This window comes from Melanotaenia boesemani, chromosome 8 (genome assembly GCF_017639745.1).
Source record: "Melanotaenia boesemani isolate fMelBoe1 chromosome 8, fMelBoe1.pri, whole genome shotgun sequence".
Classification (NCBI taxonomy): Eukaryota; Metazoa; Chordata; class Actinopteri; order Atheriniformes; family Melanotaeniidae; genus Melanotaenia; species Melanotaenia boesemani.
Window position 1 is genome coordinate 35,927,731 of NC_055689.1, and position 20,044 is coordinate 35,947,774.

At 44.3% G+C, this 20,044-nt stretch overlaps 1 protein-coding gene across 1 annotated transcript in view; it reads left to right on the top strand.

The window, feature by feature from the left end:
- Positions 1-8,327: 8,327 nt before the first annotated feature.
- Positions 8,328-20,044, top strand: part of LOC121645192 (zinc finger protein 883-like) — a 29,518-nt gene continuing 17,801 nt past the window's right edge. The window contains exon 1 of the mRNA XM_041993597.1: positions 8,328-8,639. The gene's annotated coding sequence lies outside the window, so the exon portion shown is untranslated. The remainder of the gene's footprint in view (positions 8,640-20,044) is intronic.

Genomic DNA, 20,044 nt, shown 5'->3' on the forward strand with positions numbered 1-20,044 from the left:
TTTGTGGTGGGTTGTGTAAAACATCTTTGCACACAGTCACTTCTATTAGCTGATATTAATTTCAGTTTATTTATTGTTGAAAACCCCTTGAGATGTAGCATCTCATTTGCAAGGGGGACCAAAAGAAACAAAGACATAGACAAAACAATATTACAATATACCAAACATACTGTGTAACACTATATATAAAAGAAGGACAGTACACGATATAACAACTAGCACTTGCTTTTTTTAAGGTTAAGTTTAGCAAATTTACTTTTAGCCAGTTTTGAATTATTAGTCATAAATTAGGTATATTTGAGCCTGACAGATAGATGACAGTGTCATCAGCATACAAATGAGTTTGACAGTCGATACAGACTTAAGGAAGGCCATTAATAAAAATAGAAAATAATAGGGGGCCGATAGTAAAGCTTTGTGGAACACCTTTTTTAATAATACAGTGACCAGACTGATGATCATTAAAAACAACAAATTGACGTCTGTTATGTAAATAAGCACTGAACCATAAAAGAGCATTCCTGCTGAGACCAACTGAATAGAATTTATCTATAAGTAAGTAGTGGTCTAATAGATCAAAAGCTTTAGAGAGATCAAAAATATGGCACCTGTATACTGATTTTGATCTGAGGAAGGAAGCACATCATTTGTAAATTTAAGTAGAGCAGTAGTTGTTGAGTAGCCAGAACGAAAGCCTGATTGATTGGGTGATAAGATTTCAAAATGATTAAGATAATTGGTTAGTTGATGGAAGATCAATTTCTCAAATAATTTGGTGATGGCACATAAAATAGAAATAGGTCGGTAATTACTTACATCAGTGTGATCACCACCTTTTAATAGGGGTGTTATCCTTGTGTGGCACCCAGGATTTATTTAGTTAAATTATTTAGACTAAAACGTACCCCCCATACATTTCTTTGTTATTTGTTTGTGCACTCGAATTATAAGTAATAAGTTATTGATCAGTTTACCAATGTTTGAGCTAAGCTGTGAGTTACCCCACTGCACTTGAACGCAGCACAGTCACGTAGCCCGACGCTTGCGGGTGGGCTCAAAGGCTGATGCAAGCAATGCGGGAGGTAAGACGCATAATACGTTGGGTCCGGATAAAAACACTTTTCTGTGGCAAACTACGGTTCATAAGTGACATATTTATGCCTGGTAAAGTGGAGTAATATTCCTCATTGGCCCACGAAGTGATAAACATTGTGTTCGAGGTCAAGGCATCATTTTATTTGAATATATTAAGAGCTAAAACGAGTTGGTGCCTTACAGTGTATGTAACAAGCTAGCTAAACGTAGCGCCACGTTCGCAGCCTGTTTACACTAATGTCTTTTTGTTTTGTGTATGATTCTTTTGCCAAGGGATGTGTTTTGGGCCATGCTAAGCAGAGGAACTCACAGCAGTATTTTGTGTTTAATCTCAAACAGGTACAGTTCTCTCATATGTGATCTCTGAACATGTGTGCGAGCGCCGTGTGTGTACGAGTGTGCGAGTTCTCGTCTATGTATCTGGTGCAGGACTCGAGTGTGTGTGTGTTTAGTACTGGTTTTGATACGTTGTTGAGGACATTGATGTATTTTTTTGTTTGTAGCTTTGTCCAAGTTCGTAGTTTTGGTTGTATTATAAAAGGGGTGACTGAATGTCTATTATTGACCATAAATATTATGTAAGACATATGTCAGTAGTTATTAGAAATATATTTTGGAATTGTTAATATTGTCCATACACACCAATAGCAAAAGGCTGATGCAAGCAATGCGGGAGGGATGTGTTTTGGGCCATGCTAAGCAGAGGAACTCACAGCAGTATTTTGTGTTTAATCTCAAACAGATTAAAGAGGCTTCTACACCCATCATTCCGGTCTCCTTCTTGACGTGTGTAACACTTGCAGTTGTCCAGATAAGAGGAATCCATCCATCCATCCATTTTCGTCCGCTTATCCGGAGTCGGGTTGCGGGGGCAGCTGCAAGGGAAGGGAAACCCAGACATCCCTCTACTCTGCCACATTCACCAGCTCATCCGGAGGGATCCCGAGGCTTTCCCAGGCCAGCCGATAGATGTAGTCTGTCCAGCGTGTCATAGGACTTTCCGGTGGGACGTGCCCGGAACACCTCACCAGGGAGGCGTCCAGGAGGCATCCTGACCAGATGCCCGAGCCACCTCATCTGGCTCCTCTGTATGTGGAGGAGCAGCGGCTCTACTCTGAGCCCCTCCCGGATCACCGAGCTTCTCACCCTATCTCTAAGGGAAAGCCCGGCCACCCTGCGGAGAAAACTCATTTCGGCCGCTTGTATTCGCGATCTCGTTTTTTCGGTCATTACCCACAGCTCATGACCATAGGCAAGGGTAGGAAAGTAGATCGACCGGTAAATCGAGAGCTTTGCCTTTTGGCTCATCTCCCTCTTCGCCACGACAGACCGATGCAGAGTCCGCATCACTGCAGACGCCACACCGATCCACCTGTTGATCTCCCGCTCCATCGTTCCCTCACTCGTGAACAAAATTCCGAGATACATAAACTCCTCCACTTGGGGCAGGACCCTATCGCAGACCCGGAGAGAGCACTCCACCCTTTTTCTGGCTGAGGACCATGGTCTCGGACTTGGAGGTGCTGATTCTCATCTCAGCCGCTTCACACTCGGTAGTGAATCGCTACAGTGAAAGCTGATGATCACTGCCTGATGAAGCCAACAGAACTACGTCATCCGCAAAGAGCAGAGACCCAATCCTGAGGCCACCGAACCGGATCCCCTCGACACCTCGACTGCACCTAGAAATTCTGTCCATAAAAGTTATGAATAGAATCGGTGACAGAGGACAGCCCTGGCGGAGTCCAACCCGCACTGGAAACGATTCTGATTTACTGCCGGCAATGCGGACCAAGCTCCTACACCGGTTGTACAGGGACCGGACAGCTCGTACAAGCGAGTCCGTCACTCCGACGGACCCTCTTCTCAAGTACCCCTGAATAGACCTTACCGGAGAGGCTGAAGAGTGTGATCCCCCAGTAGTTGGAGCACACCCCCTGTCCCCCTTTTTGAAGAGGGGGACCACCACCCCAGTCTGCCAGTCCAGGGGGACTGTCCCCAATGTTCACGCGATGCTGCAGAGGCGTGTCAGCCATGACAGCCCTACAGCATCCAGGGCCTTAAGGAACTCTGGGTGGACCTCATCCACCCCTGGGGCCTTGTCACCGAGGAGCTTTTTAACCACCTTAGCGACCTCAGCCCCCGAGATAGGAGAGCTAGCACCAGCTACCCCAGACTCTGCTTCCTTCCCAGCTCCTCCTCTATCTGGCTTCATCATCATCATCATCAATAATCATCACCATCATCATCATCATCATCAGGAGGTTTATAATCTTCACATAAAACCTGACACAGGTGAGAAGCTTTATTGTGTTAAAAGGAGAAGGAATCAACTTTTAAAAGGTACAAACCATTAAGGTGTGAAACAGCCGTCCTGTAAAACATCTGCTGCTCATTTCATTTTAGTTTAATAATCCAGATGTAAAAATTTACAGTTCCCACAATTTCCAGGTAGCTCAACGAGGCCGAGTTTAAGGAATTAATTAAAATGCAAACATTGGTCTAACAAGCTACAACGTGGTGAATCCACTGCTGCATAACATCCTCCTGCTGTGTAAAGCACATGGAGGTGAGTTTCTATCACCTGCACAAATACTCTGATTACACTTTTCTAATTTCCCTCTGAAATGAACGGAAGTGTTCTTCATGTCAGAATGTCCATCTAATCGAGTGATAAGAAGCGAATGAAGTAACTGGTGAGAAGCTGGTCAGCTAGAGAAGGAAGCAGATGCTGGTTCATGTGTCCAGCCTGAGCTGCAAGAGGAGACGTGGAGGAGAAAAGATTCCTTTAAGATCCTGTGTTGGTCTGAAGATCAGCAGCCATCAAGCAGACAGCGAATGGTCAGTCTGTAAAAGCAGAAGAAAACGGATCTAAATCAGTGCATGTGCAGTTATTAACGTCACTCAGCACCACTCTGGAAAACACCAGTCATCCGCTTCACTGGATCCAGTCAGTCAGATCAACCTGGAAACAGGATCCAGCATCTGAGACTCAACCTGCTGGATCTATTTGCCAACAAGTAAAAAGGTGGCGTTAGATTTGGACTTGGATGTGTTTGATTTAACAATAGCTTTATTAATTATGGAAAATAATAAAACCCCTGCATTAGACGGCTTACCCAAAGAATTTTATCTTGCCTTTTGGGGCCAATTAAAAGAACCCATGTTGAAAATATGTATAAGGAATCCCTTCCTAGAGGCATATTGCCCTTATCTTTGCGTACTGGTGTTTTTTGTTGTTTAAGAAAGGTCAAAAAAGTGACCTCCAAAATTGGAGACCTTTATCCTTACTTGGAGTGGACACAAAGATATTATCAAAGTCCTTATATTTTCGAATGCAAACCGTTATTGTTACGATAATAGAAAGAGAAGAAACCTGTGCTGTCCCAGCAAGGAAAATAACAGACAGTTTTCTCAAACTCAAGTCATACAGCATGACATGGATGTGGGGGCCTCCACCCTATAAAACAGCCCCCTACAGGATAAATCCTGATAAACATCCGTGTTTAAATGCAGGTTGATTACATGTTGCATAGCGTTGCTGAACCAGCTGTAGCTCCTGGAGTTCACCCTGCCTTTAGGACGGTAAATCTGGTGGGTCTGACCGTTTCTGTAGAAACTTCAAGAAGATAAACGGCGTCACCAAATCCAGCTGCTACCTCCTTCCTCAGATGGAGGATTGTGGTGGGGGGGTTGGTTATGGTGGTTGGTTATGTGCTGAGGAGAACAGGAGGGACAGTGAGATGAATAGAAGAAGATCTGAGGGTACAAACAGGAAGGTCAGAGATGTATGAAGGGGCGAGGTTGTGAATGGCTTGTATGTTAATAGAATTAATTTATACTGAATGCGATATGTGACAGGAAGCCAGTAGAGTTTCTGTAGCACAGGTGTGATGTGGGAAATAGATGATGTCATTGTACTGATACAAGCTGCTGTATTTTGTATCAGTTGTAGCTTATAGAGGATTTTTAGGGGACAGCGTACAGAAGGAAGTTGTAATGGTCAAGTGGAGAGGAGACTAGACTGAACCAGTATGGCAGCAGTGTGAGGTGTGAGGGAAGGATGAAAATGTTTGGTGCTGCAGAGATGAAAGTTTGTTAACCGGATTAAATTATTGATATGGGAAGTGAAGGAGAGTGTGCTATCCAGGATGAGACACAAGCTCTTAACCTGAAAGGAGGAAGGGACAGATGAATGTTGTTAAATATTGTTAAACTGCTAGATTTGGTTAACGTGGACTTGGTACCAATAAGCAACATTTCTGTTTTTTCATTATTTAATTGATAAAATTTCATATGAGCCATGATTTTATTTCAGTGAGACAGTCAGAGAGGGATGAAGGTGGAAGGGTTTATTGGAAATATAGACTTGGGTGTCATCTGCATAGCAGTGGAGTGGACATGATGTTTCTGGGAAAATAACTCCAACGAGGGGGGTGTAAAGAGGACCCAGGAATGAACCCTGTAGTACCAGGATGTTTATAGTTTTTAGATGAGATGGAAGAAATAGATCATATCAGTCCAGTTCAGAGATCTCTACACTGACTCCCTGTCTGTCAAAGAATTCATTTTACAAAACTGTGTCAGAATAAAACAACTTCACGTGGTTTACAGCAGAAATATATTAAACATTTTCTGGAATGTTCTGACTTTTTAGGTCATCTGGAAAAGTTTTACTTTACATCCTCATAGTTAAAATGTTGGAAACATGTTTGTGGTTTTTATGAATCAGATGTGGAACAAACTTTTATTACACACAGTATTTTCTATTCTTTCCAAAGCTCTATGAAGCACATTGTTGGTGAGTTTTTCTATTAGAATAATTAGTGTTTGCAGCTGGAAACACAGAGACTCTGATAAAACAGGAATGAGCAGAATCCATCTGATATGAAGCTGTGGTCTGAATACCACTTCCCTCCTCTTTGAAGAGTAGTCAGATATCTGTGTTCAGGTTTTTGTACAGCCTCTTCTACGCTTTGTATCACTGTGTTTCTAGAGCACAGTAGTAGAGAGCTGTGTCTGCCAGGGTTAGCTCGCTGATGGTCAGGCTGGTTGTTGTAGACGATGTTTCTGAGGAATATCGTTTATCAGGAATGTGTTCATAACCCGTGTTGTCTTTTGCTCCTTTCCAGAGTATAAACTGAGGAGCCTGAAGGTCAGAATGTTGTTTGTACCAGTGAAGCAAAATGTTGCTATCATCAGTCTGATATCTACATGTGAGTGTGAGACGTTGTCCTTCTCTTCCACTGACTTCATCTTGATCAGGAGAGATTGTGTCTGCAGCTTTTAGTCCTGGAAAAAGTAGAGAAAATGAAGCCATCAGACTAACATTGTACATGAGGCTGAGAGGAGAAGACAGTGGAAAATGTCTCCTGTACAGTGTTACTCTGTGGACATTCACAACTAAATCAACTGTAGAACTCTGTCAGTTCAATTTACAAGATGATCCAAAAATGATTTTCATTCTATCAGAGCAAAGAAAGCAGAAAAGTAGTGAAATGCAGTCTGTATATGTGGTTAATGCAGCAGCTTCAAGCAAACTTTAATCCCTGTTCTTAAACTCACCTAGAATGTGAGATAGAAGCAAAAAGAGGTAAAGCAACATGTCTTTGGAGTTCTTAAAGCCAGACACACAGCAGATGAACAATGTTCTTCCACTGCAGTAGAATGAGGAAGAAATAATGTCATTGGATGAGCTGAAGTTCAGTGGGCGGGGCCACGATGTTTTCAGTTCAGTTCAACCAATTAGATTGTTTCCTGCTTCCACAGCAGCTCTGTCTCTGTCTCTGATCTTTACTGCTTCATTTCTCTCTTGTCTTTGTCATCAGTCCAATGACTCAACAATCAGAGCTTTAACAGTGTGTGAGGCCCTCTAGTGGACGTTGTGGAGTATTGCGTTGTCTTTGCTCCAAAGGTTTTTGTACAGAGTTTTGCTGTTTCCTGTCACTGTGGGCCTCACAGCACAGTAGTACACAGCAGAGTCAGACACTGCAGCAGAGGAGATCTCCAGATCTACTTGTTTTCTGTCCCTCTTCAGTTCTACAGTCAGTCCAGGGTATGGAGGTTCTGCTTCCACCACAGTTGGACTTGTTGAATCAGTGATGAGGAGAAGGAACTGAGGACCTGATCCAGGATCCTGTCGATACCACTGCAGGTTATCAGCTGCAACTGAGTAGTTACAGGACAGAGTTTCTCTTTGACCCTCTGATGAAAACACTTCAGCTCTGCTGGGAGTTATATCATCTTCCAGGCTGTTACCTGCTGATCAGACCACATGTTTTATTTCCAGCTCTGATCTAAAGTCAGATTTCACTTCAATGAGAATCCAAACTCTATCTGTAGTTTTTAACCTGGTTGTTTTCCAGGTTTTCTTCTTACAAACATACGTACCTACGAGAGCTGAAAAGAAGCAAATCACAGCCAGTGTTTCCATGTTTCCAGAGGAGAAATGGTGGACCTGGAGTTCAGGATGAATTATCTGTGAGAGGTTTTGTGTTTGGTCTGATGTTCACAGCTGCAGTCAAACAGTAGGAGGAGACTCATGAACCTGAGCTGCTTTTCTGCTCAGCACAGTTCTAGTTTTATCTGAGTTAGTGCAGCATTTCTGTCAGCTCAAACCAGTCTGACATAAAGACTGATTACCACAGAGCTCTACAGCCTGGAGAGGAGAAAGTGTGTCATCCTGCAGGTGTCTGAAAAAGCTGAGAGAAAACCATAATCACTTTAAATTATTACCTCCACCAAAGTAGAGGTCATGTTTTCAGCAGCGTTGTGTTGTCTGTTAGCAACATAACTAAAAAAATGGACAGATTTTGATCAAATTTTCTGGAAATGTCAAAAATAGAAAAGAAACAAGTGATTAGATTTTAGGGGTGATCTGGATCAGGATGCAGGATTTTCTTCTTTTTCTAGGGATAATTTTACCATCAGATTCTGGCTCAAAGTTAATGTCTAAAATCACTGGGAACACATTACAATGGCTTGGTGGAGGTCTGTGGTCTCTGAGTGCTTTTAGGTTTTATTTATACATTCAGATTAGCTCTCAAACGTCTTGTAATTGGACAAAGATTAAATCCCTATAAAGGGTTAAACATTAGTTTCTAAGGTCATGGGTGTTCTTAATTAAATTATATTTAGGTAATTACTACGGTTAAATTATATTTAAGTAAGTACATTTAAGTAAGTAATGTTTCCAATACAAAACGGAATAAAAGGTTGACTTCCTCTTCTGCTGCCGGAACTTCCCAGTGTGACACCAACCGGAAGTAAACAAGCCGCTAGCAGCATCGTTAGCTTTCCTCGTGTGAGGACGGAGCAGGAAGACGGTTGTGTTGTCGTCTCTCAGCTGAATATTTCAGTGTTTCAGCAACAATGTCTTCAGTTCAGCATCTGAGAGAGTTTATCAGCGAGCGACTAACTGCTGCTGCTGAAGAAATATTCACAGAGTTTGAAAAAAACCATCGTCCAGTACGAAGAAGAGATCGATCGTCAGCGCAGACTGCTGGATATCACCTGGAATCCACAGATAAAGTTAATCAGAACAGGTATGAAACACTGGGATGGTCTGAATGAACTAACACATGGACTCATGGAGGATCCTGATCAGAGCTCTACGGTACATTTAGTTTAGATTTATTTGCTTTATTTGTCAGGGACCATGTAGAAAACCTGATCCACAAGGTAAAGATGCTCTGTAGCAGATTCCAGCGTTCTCATTAATTCCCATCTGTAGTCCACGTGGCAGCATTTAGTTTTAGACTGAGAGGAAAATGATGCTGCAGCTGCAGTTTCAGGCAGAAACACTAAGAGAGACGCTGAGATGCCACTGTGGGCTGGTTGCAGACGTTTCACATCTCTACCACCCCAATGCAGATATTTGCAGGGACGTAGTTAGCAGGAAATAATAGAAGCTTTTCACTGTACTTCAACACTTCTTTCTTTCTACGTTTTTACTGACATGTTTCTGTAGTTACCGTCATGTGTTGCTGCTACTAAGAACTTCATGGGTAAATCCAGAGTAATTATGAAGCTGTTGAACAGTAGTTTCCTCGTATTTACCCATTTGAACTAGCTGCAGTTACCGGGTAAGTAAGTGAACTTCACATGTTCTTACTGGGTAAATACCTAAAACTGACTGATAATTTGGTCCTTTCAGGAAAAAAAGCTTCATTTTCATCTTTATTTGGGGAAGATGATGTTCCCATTTAAAATGAGTGTGTTTTGTAGCGATGGGACTTATGGCTCTTTGAAACGAGTCGTTCATTCGGGAGTCGTCACTTCAAAGAGTCGTTCAAAAGACTGGTTCTTTTATGTTTTGCATTATTTTAAAAGAGCAGTGTTTTAATCCTAAAATCAAACATTACAATTTAAGGCATATTAAACATATTAAACTTTTCCATGCAGCAGCCCACCTGTGGAGGTCTGTTTGGTCCAGCAGGACCCACCAAAGATTTCATGCAGTAAAATAAGCCAACAAGCAGATTTCCAGCCAGATAAACACACTGATGAAGTCACAAAGTCTCCTCATCAGCTTTAACCTGGACTAAGAAAATGTTCCTCATTGGCCCAGTTTACAGCTGTTTCTGAGCTGGACCAGGACAGATGTGGACAGATGTGGACGGTAGCCGGTAAGGACCATGTTGCCTCGGTTTCCCGGTCTTGCCGATTTGCTCTCTACAACATCAGGAGGATCAGACCCTACCTGACTGAACACACGACCCAGCTCCTGGTCCAGGCTCTGGTCATTTCACGCATTGACTACTGCATCTCCTTACTGGCTGGCCTGCCTGCATGCTCAGTTAAACCTCTGCAGATGATCCAGAAGGCAGCAGCACGTCTGGTCTTCAACCTTCACTACTTAATCCAGAGCTACACTCCCTCTCGACACTTACGCTCTACCAGTGAAAGATGCCTAGTGCTCCCACCACAACGTGGCGCAAAATCAGTAGCTAGACTCTTCTCCTCTGTTGTTCCCCGGTGGTGGAACGATCTACCAAACTCCGTCCGATCCGCAGAGTCCGTATCCACTTTTAAGACCAAGCTAAAGACTCAGTTGGTTAAGGAGCATTTCCACATTTAGCTTAACTAAATGAGTCAGAAAGATTTGTCCAGCTTTTTGGCTCAGCCAAGTACTGAAGAAGCTGTGTGCACTTATGCCCAAGTTGATATTATGTGATGAAATCATGCACTTATGACCGAGTTGATATTGTGTGATGAAATCTTGATCCTGTATTTAAATAAAATGACTAAAAAAAAAAAAAACAAAAAAAAAAAAAACAATTATATGCACTGCACTAGCACTACATGACAGCACCTGGGTCCAACTGGACTCAAAAGTGGTCTGACTATCACTTAATTATGACATCCCATCTTGTTTGAATTCATGCTTGTGTTGTTCTTCCTCTCAAATGATAGTCGCTTTGGATAAAAGCGTCTGCTAAATAACTGTAGAATAGAATAGAATAGAATAGAATAGAATAGAATAGCCTACGTGTACAGACTAGTTTAGCTGAGCAGCAGCAGTACTGAAATATCCACCTGTCACTTTAACACAGCACATAAAATGAAGTGGTATTTTCTCTGTGGTAGCAGGAAATCCCATATAGACCCTGTATGTCCAAGGCTGGAATAACCAGTAGCTTTTATGTTTGGGCTGATGGGAGATGGAACAGTACAGCAACAAACCAGGTGGTTGTTTGCAGTTGCACCAAAAACCATGTGATATGATCGCTGTGACACCGTTCCAGGTCACATTATTGGTTTTCCTGCACACTTTACAAAAAGCTTCCCGATCGTTCCCCATGAGCGGCTAAAGCCGGTCTTTAAATGCCGGGTCAGCGAGCCAAAGTTGTGGGACGGAACGTGGCTTGCTAGCATCAACATACTAGAGCTGTTCCGACACCACGCATGCACACAACAGGTCGGACAGCAGAACCGATCGAGGCTTTCAATGCTGGCCCAGGTCCTGCCGTCCTGCTCACACGTATATATCAGGGCTGGATGTCGTCACTAATTTCCTGAATCAATTCCATTCACAACAACCTATTTCAATTCGATTTCGATTAAATCTGATTTGATATCGATTCATTTATACCTGATTATGTAACACCACCTGTTTTTCTTCAATATTAAAGATGATCTCAGTTAACTTTTTAATATATAAAACACTGAGTGCATTTACTTGTCAATCAAAATCAGTTATCTGGGAGTAATCAGATTACTGTAATAATCTGATTTAACACATCTTCATTCATTTCTGAAATACCAGAACAAAACAGTGTTTCCCCAGATTCACAGCCAGAAACTCTGTGATGGAAAAAAAACTCAGAGGAACAAGTGAAACTTTTTAAAAGTCCTGATGAAGCGTTTCATTCAGCGGAGTCGCTCTAAATATTCTTTAAGTTCAAATCTCACATAACGTGCTGTTAATAAAACCTACAAAGAACACTGGGTCCATTTAAATCCGTAATACCATTCAGAAATTCCTACAATGACGTAGTTTCAGCTTGATCAGCTGTGTGAGTTGCCATGACGACCGTGACGCTATGGGTGTAAAACTGGAGCAGGAGAAATCCTCCATCTGCTCCTCACTGCAGCAAGATGCTTCCTTCTTCCATCATTTCTGTCTGATTTTCAGCTGGTTGACGTGTTTTCAGACACGTGCACTCTGTCCTCTGACAGAAACCTGTGTGTGTGTGTGTGTGTGTGTGTGTGTGTGTTTTAACTGCTGTGGACACAGACAGCAGCTATGACATGCCGTCATGGAAACCAGATAAATAGCACCAGACTGTTTACTGTTTGATAAAAGGATGAAGTGTAAACTTGTTCTAGAGGAAATGTGACTTTAAATGACCATGTCGGATTTATTTTAAACTACGTGGGTTGTGACATCACTTCCTGTTGCTGGAAGTGACAGTGGCCGTTAGCATTAGCTGCTAATGTGGGCAGGTAAGTGACGCTAATGCTGTAGGTGACGTAGTTCCGGGGAGCCTGCAGATTCAAACTAGGCACGCCCAAACATTTATACTTTCATTCAATTGTATTTTGTGCCAGCCTAATCAAAATATTCTTTAAAGTAGGAAAATAGTGTCTTTAAAAGGTACACTCTGGAGCACAGCGAGGAGGATTTGGCCAGCCTGACAGATTTTATAGATCGTTGTTACAACAGAATCGTCATGGGGAAACCAAACAACACGTCAACCCCCTCCACCTCATCCAAGTCCAAGAGACAGCGAAATGAGGATTCACCTGGAGCTATTTCACCACCGGGGAACGACTCAACGGATGTTCTGATCTCGATAGATAAGAAACTCAGTAGTTTTGATGCGCGTTTGAGCCTGGTAGAAATTCTCTACAAGGAGTTCCAGGCGCTACGTGAATCATTAAAATTCAGCCAGAAGCAGGTGGAAACTCTGGCTGTAGAAAATGCCGGTCTCAGAGAGTCGGTAAAATCACTCACCGAGGGCTTGACCCGTCTCTCGGAAGAAAACAAGAAGATGAAGGAAACGGTGATCGATCTGCAGGCGCGGAGCATGAGAGAGAACCTGGTATTTGCAGGGATTCCAGAGCAGACGGAGGAGGACCCAGAGACCACGGTGAAAAACTTCATCAAAACCCACCTGAAGCTCCCGCAGGAAACAGTAAAAAACATCTCCTTTCACAGAGTCCATCGGCTCGGCGGGAGGAAACCCGGGTCCAGCAGACCAAGACATATTGTAGCGAAGTTCGTCAGCTTCAAACAGAAGGAGCAGGTGAAGAACCAGGGCTGCGAACTGAAGGGAACGAACTTTGGAGTAAACGAACGATATCCCAGAGAGATTCTGGACCGACGGAGAGTCCTGTTTCCCATCAGGAAGAAATCCATCAGTGAAGGTGCTCGCGCTGTCATCGCGGTGGATAAATTATTTATTAATGGACAGCTGTACCGCGACCTGGACATCACTCCGTGGCTCTACTGACTTGGTATGTGCTTTCATTTTCCTGTTTTCTCACTAGATCATGTTATATCGTTAAAACTGCCATAAAAGATAATTTAGTTAACAGTAAATCCACTGCCCGTCTCCACTACACTGTTCTCAGCACAGATGCGTTTTTTAAATTACTTTTTTCATTTGGTACTGTCGCTCTTTTTACTCTTTACACTTCTTCTCTCTGACCCTTTAACGGTTAACGGTAACACTTGTCATTATATTATATACACATCAGCACTTTTCATGATTCACAGGAACACACACAGAACAGCACAAGCGCACATACATCCCTGTCACAACCAGCTGGCAGACACACATGCACGCAGAGAAGCAGTGGGATGCACGCACACACGCTTCAGTAATATACATATAGCCTCATTTCTGTGGTTGGTTCATGAACGAACTCACATTTGTCACTTGGAATGTGCGTGGAGCTGGCACAGGGGAAAAGAGGTTAAAAATTTTTAATCGTTTGCAAGAAATGAAAGCAGATATAATATTACTCCAAGAGACTCATTTATCAAACTCAACAATAGATCTTCTCTCAACAACCCAGTTTCCACACGTGTATTCAGCTTGTTATAATTCTAGGCAGAGAGGAGCAGCAACTCTTATTAATAGAAGGTTAAATTTTGACATAGATAATGCAATCATAGATCCAGAAGGCAGATTTATAATAATTACATTATCTATTAAAAATGTTAAGTTATGTATTGCAAATATATATGGTCCAAATGTAGATGATCCGTCCTTCTTTCACTCCCTCTTCGCCTCTATGGTCACTCAGATAACACATTAATTGTAGGGGGTGATTTTAACATTACATTGGAGAAAAAAAGTACCACAGGAGCTCATCGAGTCTGGAAATCCTCAGAAACTGTAAAACAGTACATGAAGGATTTTGGTCTCTGTGATGCTTGGCGCTCTCACCATCCCACACTAAGAGAATACACCTTCTTCTCTTCAGTTCACCATTCCTATTCTAGATTAGATTATTTCTTAACTAGCAGCTCGCTGATGAATGACATGTCAGAAATCAGAATCCATCCTATTAGCATTAGTGATCACGCACCAGTATCATTCACTCTGAGAAGTAAGAGCAATAAACCAGCAACTAGAAACTGGAGATTTAATACGTCACTACTTAAAGATCCTGAGTTTATCAGCTATTTCAAAAGAGAATGGTCCTTATATCTAGAAAATAACGACTTGCCAGAAACTTCAGTGTGTGTTCTTTGGGAAGCAGGAAAAGCAGTATGTGACGAAGCCGTCTCGTCACTGACAGCTGTCCCTACTGAGTCCATAAACGCACACACACACACACACACACACACACACACACACACACACACACACACACACACACACAAACTCGCCTGGTCAGTTCCCCGGGGACAAACTCCCGCCAAAGTCCGACAGTCATATTACAACAGTAAACCACACAGGAATACAGTCTGCCTCACGTAGCGACTTATTAAGGGTGCACACTTAATATTTTGCTAGGCTTATTGATTATATGGCGTTTGCTGGTTACTTACCGTCCACTTCCTGTCACTACTGTGGCTTTGGTCAAACCCGAGGCCATATCCAACCCACTGTTAAGTAGCCGACCTGGCTGACATCCGGAAGTGACGTCACGACCACGTGAGCACCCCGGTTCGCGCCAAACATTTTTATTTTTAAAAACCATTTATTACTTTGCTGTTTCTGCTACTGTGATTAATATGAATATTCGAAACGAATGCGTAGAATTTGTGTTATTTTTGTAATTATTTTATTTATGGGGAAACATAACAAGAACTTAACTAAAGTGATTTATTTGTAGAAATTAAGGATTATTAAGCATAAGGGGCGGGGCTTAGAGTATTTAAAGGGAAGCCTGAGAAGAAGGATTGAGTCATTCAATGAGTTGCATTGCTGGCAACTGGAAGGATTGAGTGGAGACAAAAGGTTGGATTATTTTTGGCTGGTCTAGAGAGAGACAAAAGTCGTGTGCTTGTTATTTTTCTTATTTTTTTCTTTTTGTAAATATGTAAATATAATTGGCACTGGAGTTTTTGGACATTTCTTGCACTGCAGAGCACCGTTTGGGAGCCACGGGCACAATAAATCCACCACAAACTGACAAACGACTCGCCTGTTTTATTGGTTGGCGAAGAACCCCGCCACAAGTGGTGTCAGAAGTGGGATGGCAAGTCGTGGAAAAAGGTCAGCTCGCCCACCCAGACGGACTGGATTACGCTCACAGGCAAAGGAGGAGTTGGACCAGGACGCCGGTGCAGCAGGTGGCGAGGAAACCGGCTGGGACACCGAGATGACCTCGGAGGAAGAGGAGGGGACGTCTCTGGCTTTTCCTGGACCCTCGGGGGTGTCATCGGACCTGGTCACCGTGGTGAGGACCTTCTTGGAGGCCCAGCAGAAGAGGGAAGAGGGTTTACTGCGTGAACTGCGGGACCTCAGGGTGTCCCTCCGACCTACTGCCCCTCCGCGACCTCAAGCTCCAGCTCCTGGATCCGTGACATCAACCCCCATCACAGCAACTGCTAGTAGCCCAAGACTGCCTACACCTGCCCCTCGCCGGCGTGATATTGGCTCTTTCACGCCACCGAGTGATGCAGAGGAAGCAGTAACTGGATCAGACCAGCAGAGACCAGACTCTATATACCACACACAACCAAAGATTCCTCCATATCAGGTGGGAGAGGATATTGAAAACTACTTGTTACGCTTTGAAAGAATGGCTAAAACCTGGAAATGGCCAGAGACGGAATGGGCATGCAGACTGGTTCCCCTTCTCTCAGGAAAAGCTCTGGAGGCTTATACCTCCATGGATGAGGATAGAGCGCACTCATACAGAGACCTGAAAGAAGCTTTATTGAGCAAGTTTGACATATCACCAGAGACATACAGACAAGAGTTTCGCTGTGCATCTGTGCCACATGGAGAAACGCCCACTGAGACATATCACCGCTTAAAAGGACTCTACCGCCGTTGGATTCAGCCGGAGCAACGGACCAAAGAGCAGATCGGGGAGGCCATCATCCTGGAGCAACTTCTTCGCGTCCTGTCGCCAGAGGTGAGAACCTGGGTGAAGGAGCATGAACCAGCAGATGGATTGACAGCAGCAAAACTGGCTCTACAGTACCTCAATGCACGCAGAGGAGGACCATCTACACGTACCACCACCTTGGCTCGACCCACCACCAACGTACGGCCTCCAGCCCTTCCGATATCGCAGGTCTGGACACAACGGGGAGCAACAGTACGACATCCTCCAGGTATCACCAGCACAGGGACTGAACAACCAGCAACCGGTAAGACACTGATTTGCTATTATTGTCAGCAGCCTGGACACAAAGCTTCAGTTTGTCCACTGAAAAAAACAAAAGTCACTGGTGCATGTTATGTACCCAGAAATGAGCTGGAACCAACTGAAAATGACAAAATGAGGAAGAGCGCATATAAAACTGTGACAGTTAATGGTGAATCTGTAACAGCACTAATTGACAGTGGTAGCTTTACATCACTCATCAACAGACGTCTTGTTCCAGTTGGTAATATGGACTACAGTAATACCACAGACATTGTGTGTGTTCATGGAGATAATCATGCTTACCCTCAGACTGAAATAACTGTGTTAATCCATGAACAGCCTTATTTTCTGACTGTTGGGGTGGTAGATAATCTGCCTGTGGATCTTCTTTTGGGGAGGGACTTGCCAGTGTTGATGTGTTTGCTACAGAAAGGGGAGACTGATGAAATTGCTGGGAGTGATAATGTTGATGCTAACACCAATGACACTGCTACTGCTAATGCTAATGACCAGGAGTGTGTTTCTTGTCCGGTTATTACTAGAGCCCAGGCAAAGGCTGGGGTCATGCCTCTCCCAGACTTGGATGGTAGTCTGTGTGAGGGTGGCATAAAAGGGCCTAAAAAGTCTAGACGGCAACGTCGTTTTGAAAAACAGCTTGGTATAGCTGAACACAATGTACAAGGTTTAAACACAGACAAAATATGGGAGATACCTGAAAATATTGTGGAATTACAGAAGCAAGATAGCACATTGGAGCCCCTGTTTGCCAAGGTGATGGATGTTGGGAATGTTAATCCTGTGGGGAATGATTTCTTTATTGTTGAAAATGGTATATTATATATAAGCAGTGACAACCACAAACGCCTTGTCATCCCAATTAGCTGCAGACCCTTAGTAATGCATCTAGCTCATACTGTTCCATGGGCTGGGCACCTTGGACGACATAAAACTTACATACGCGTTAGCTCACGGTTTTATTGGCCTGGTATGTACACAGACATTCAGTCATACTGCATGACATGCCCAACCTGTCAGAAAACATGTACTCCTCGCAGGTCAGATCGCGCTTGCCTTCAACCACTTCCAGTTATCTCCACACCATTTCGAAGGATTGCCATGGACATTGTTGGACCACTGGTAAAGAGCAGCCAGGGACATCAATACATCCTGGTCATCTGCGACTACGCTACCCGGTACCCTGAAGCCTTTCCCCTGCGCACCATCACTTCTTCAGCCATTGTCCATGCTTTGGTTGAACTGTTTTCCAGAATGGGGATCCCTGATGAGATACTGACAGACCAGGGTACCAACTTCTGCTCCAGACTGATGCTGCAATTCCACAAACAGCTAGGCATCCATGCTATTAAAACCACACCCTACCATCCGCAGACTGATGGACTGGTCGAGAGATTCAACCAGACTTTGAAGCGAATGCTGCAGAAATTTGTGGCTGACACGGGTAAGGACTGGCATCGCTGGTTACCTTTTCTCCTCTTTGCCTATCGTGAGGTTCCTCAAGCATCCACCGGTTTCTCCCCGTTTGAACTCCTGTACGGCTGGGACGTCCAGGGACCCCTGGATCTACTCCGCAAAAGCTGGGAAGGTCCTGCTAGCAACACCGAAGAGAGAGGTGTGGTGCAGTTCATCCTGGAGATGAGAGAACGTTTGGCCAAATACAAAGAAGAAGCAGAAAGTAATTTACAAGAGGCACAACGGACACAAAAGAGATGGTACGACCAGCAGGCACGACAGCGGGACTTCAAACCAGGTCAGAAGGTGCTCCTACTCCTTCCTTCCTCCAACAGTAAACTGTTGTCAAAGTGGCAAGGACCGTACACCATTACCCGGAAAATGGGCCCTGTGACATATGAAGTGCATCATCCTGAGAAGAAGAAGCCGAAACAGACTTACCATGTCAACCTACTAAAGAGATGGAAAGAACCTCAGAATCAGGTGGCGACGGTGGGCCTAGTGGTGAAAGAGGACGAGTTTGAGAAGGAAAACCCAGGTTGGGACACCTTAACCCAGACAGCAACACCAGTGCTTTCCCATCTCACACCAGACCAAGCATCAGACCTTCTACAAGTGTTCCAGGAGGCACCGTCCCTGTTTGGAGCGACGCCAGGCAGAACCTCAGTCACGCAACATGTCATCCGGTTAAAGGACAACCAACCCATCAGACAACGTCCATACCGTGTTCCTCAGCAACTGGTTGGGAAACTGAAGGAGGAGATCACAACCATGCTGGAGATGGGGGTGATCGAGCCATCAGAATCAGAGTGGTGTAGCCCAATGGTCCTCCTAACCAAAAAGGATGGCTCACTACGGCCCTGCATCGATTTCCGAAAGCTGAACGCCATTTCAGAGTTTGACGCCTATCCCATGCCAAGAATTGATGACCTGCTGGAGAGAATTGGATCTGCCACGTACATCACCACACTGGATATGTGCAAAGGATACTGGCAAGTACCTTTGGAGCCCTCCTGCCGACCCTATACAGCTTTTCGCACACCTGCTGGCCTCTTTCAGTTCACGGTCATGCCGTTTGGCCTCCATGGAGCCCCAGCAACCTTCCAGAGACTGATGGACAGGGTCCTCCAGGGGTATGAAGACTTCAGTGCTGCCTATTTGGATGATGTGGTCATCTTTAGCAACTCCTGGGAAGAGCACATCAAACATCTGAGGAGAGTCCTGGGAGCCATTCAGCAGGCCGGGCTGACTTTAAATATTGCCAAGTGTGAGTGGGCTAAACAAGAGGTTCGATACTTAGGATACCAGCTGGGACGAGGAGAGGTACGGCCACAGGTGGACAAAGTGGAGGCCATCCTTACCTGCCCGCAACCACGGACCAAAAAGGAGGTTCGTTCCTTCCTGGGTTTGGCTGGCTGGTATCGCCGTTTTGTATCGCAGTTCGCAACCATCGCTGCCCCACTTACAGCACTTACTACCAAAGACCAGAAGAACCCTGTGGCCTGGAATGAGGAATGTGAGGAAGCCTTTAGAGCCCTTAAGGGACAGCTGTGTTCATCTCCGGTCCTGCGCAGCCCAGACTTTAACAAGAAGTTCCTGGTGCAAGTGGATGCATCAGCCGTGGGAATTGGAGCAGTCCTGGCCCAGGGTGAGGAAGGAGCTGAACAACCCATCCTGTATCTGAGCAGGAAGCTACTTCCCCGTGAGACCAGATACTCTGTCATTGAAAAAGAAGGACTGGCCATAAAATGGGCATTAGAAAGTCTGCGCTATTATCTGTTGGGCAGAGAATTTGATCTAGAGACTGATCATCGTGCTCTTACCTGGATTAGTTCAATGAAGGACAATAATAGCCGGCTTACACGGTGGTACCTCTCACTGCAGCCTTTCAAGTTCCACATCCAACATCGATCTGGAAAATCCAATGTCGTAGCAGACTATCTGTCACGGTTGCCAAACATTGCCAACCTTGGGGAAGAGAGGGATAATGTGACGAAGCCGTCTCGTCACTGACAGCTGTCCCTACTGAGTCCATAAACGCGCACACACACACACACACACACACACACACACACACACACACACACATATACTCGCCTGGTCAGTTCCCCGGGGACAAACTCCCGCCAAAGTCCGACAGTCATATTACAACAGTAAACCACACAGGAATACAGTCTGCCTCACGTAGCGACTTATT